At 40.0% G+C, this 2,070-nt stretch overlaps 1 long non-coding RNA gene across 1 annotated transcript; it reads left to right on the top strand.

The window, feature by feature from the left end:
* Window positions 1-416: 416 nt before the first annotated feature.
* Window positions 417-1,535, top strand: LOC134453765 (uncharacterized). Its single transcript, XR_010035738.1, has 4 exons — window positions 417-511; window positions 725-799; window positions 1,234-1,321; window positions 1,465-1,535. It is a non-coding gene; the product is annotated as an uncharacterized LOC134453765 (long non-coding RNA).
* The last annotated feature ends 535 nt before the right edge of the window (window positions 1,536-2,070 follow it).

Raw genomic sequence — 2,070 nt, 5'->3', positions numbered from 1 at the left:
TGTTGAATGACAGCCGGAAACCCACTGCAACAGAGGGCCTCATTACATGCAAACCCCTGATGAAGTGCATCTTGGAGTCTGTGGAGAGGAGGCTGGCAGGCGCTCTGGAGAAAAGGGACCACATTCTCTCAGCGATTCTCCTACCAAGATTCAAGTTGGATTGGGTCCAGGATGAGGAGAAACGGTTTCAATACAAAATGATGTTAAAGAAAGAATACCAAAACTTCCTCTCCGACGACACCACCGCCACCACCTCCACCTCCACCGTTGTTTCAGCTCCATCCAAGAAGGACAAGAAGGATCCTGCATTGTCTTTTTTCAGGTTTTCATCCAGTCCTTCGGTTGTCCCAAAATCTGAAGTGGACCTTTATTTGGATGCCCCAGCAACACAGGGGTTTGAAGAATATATGCAGCTTCCAAAGCTCAGAAGGCTGTTCATTAAACACAACACTGCCCTGCCCTCAAGTGCCCCAGTCGAGAGACTCTTCAGCGCCGGTGGTCTAATATTCAGGTAAGAATGAAAATGAGATTACAGTAATATTTGTGATAATAAATATAGCCGAAGCCTAGACTTGTTCTGGTGATTTTATTTTATGTCTTATACTGTATGTATTTTAAAACAGTTACCTCCTCCATTTATTAGTAGTAGACTTACCTGAGGATTCCTTCAGTACAGAATAATCATACATCCCTGCAATTACAAAAATGCTTTAATCTCTTTCAGGCCCAGAAGGAACCGGCTAGGAGATGCAAACTTTGAGAAGCAGCTGATGTTGAATGCCAACCAAAAGATTTAAAGGTACTGTATATTCAATATTGTTTTGATGTCATCGCTGCAGTCAGCCACTTGTAATATTTGGAGAAGCAGCCAAGAATGATGCAGTGTTGGTGGTCCTGGAGAGAAATTAATTTATTTCCATAATTTTATCAATAATGTTTAACTTCTATATTCATTGCCCATTTTGAACTATCCCAATCATTCATTCAATCATAACATTATTGATAAAATTATGGGAAATAAGTCAACTTTTTCATGCTATTCTAATAAAGTGGCCTGGAGCTGTCAATGACATATTTTTGGGCTCAGACATCAGATTGTACAACTACAGCTAAGTTAATGCCCATACATTTATTAATAATTGGTCGTTAATGTAGTGGAAATAGTTGGAAAAAAGTTTTTTTTTGGTCTTTCTGTCATTATTAAACCTAAAAAACTCTATCTTGTTTTTTCAGGATGTTGAATCCACCAGGGAGGACTATTGATTGATGATCATCCTTTGTTTGTTCATTCGTCTGGATTTGTTTTTGTTCTAATATTCAGGTCAGAATAAAATGTGATTACAGTATTGCGATAATACATATAGCAGATGCCTCTTTATTTTAGACTTAACTGAGAATTCCTTCAGTACAGAATAATCATACCTGCACATTATTACAATTACAAAAATGCTTTATCTCTTTCAGACCCAAAAGGAACCGGCTAGGAGATGCAGACTTTGAGAAGCAGCTGGGCTTGAATACCAAAGATTTAAAGGTATGCAATATTGTTTTGATGTCATAGTCACTTGGCATTTGAACAGGGGTGGGTAGAACTAGACTTTTCAGAGCCATTGTGACGGTGTATCTTGTTTTTACAGGATTTGAAAGCAGAAAATCCAACAGGGAGGACCACTGCCATTTGGCGTTTTTATTTCTGTTGTTTTATACCCATAGAAATAGATGTAATTTGTTGAAATTGTGCGGAATTTAGCACATTTTGGCGGTTTTTGATAAAACTTTTGGGCGGGATTTGATCAGACACATCTGGCAACACTGTATACTGTGTGCAGTGGCTCCTCACCTCAACATGATCCACTTGCCTGGACCAGCCGTGGCGCTAACGGCTGGGCACTGGACTGCTACGCCGGCTTCCCGGTTAAGATTCCGACCCCGGTCATTTGCTGATCCCTACCCATCTCTCTGTCCCAACTCAATTCCTCTCTCAACTCAACTCCTATGTCTCCTCCACTGTCTCTCCTGCATCTCCTCAATTTTGAAAAAATAGAAAATGCTATTAAAAAACATGGTCCA

The sequence above is a fragment of the Engraulis encrasicolus genome, chromosome 8 (genome assembly GCF_034702125.1).
Source record: "Engraulis encrasicolus isolate BLACKSEA-1 chromosome 8, IST_EnEncr_1.0, whole genome shotgun sequence".
NCBI lineage: Eukaryota > Metazoa > Chordata > Actinopteri > Clupeiformes > Engraulidae > Engraulis > Engraulis encrasicolus.
The sequence above is the reverse complement of the archived record's forward strand: the minus strand, read 5'-3'. Positions and strand labels throughout refer to the sequence as shown.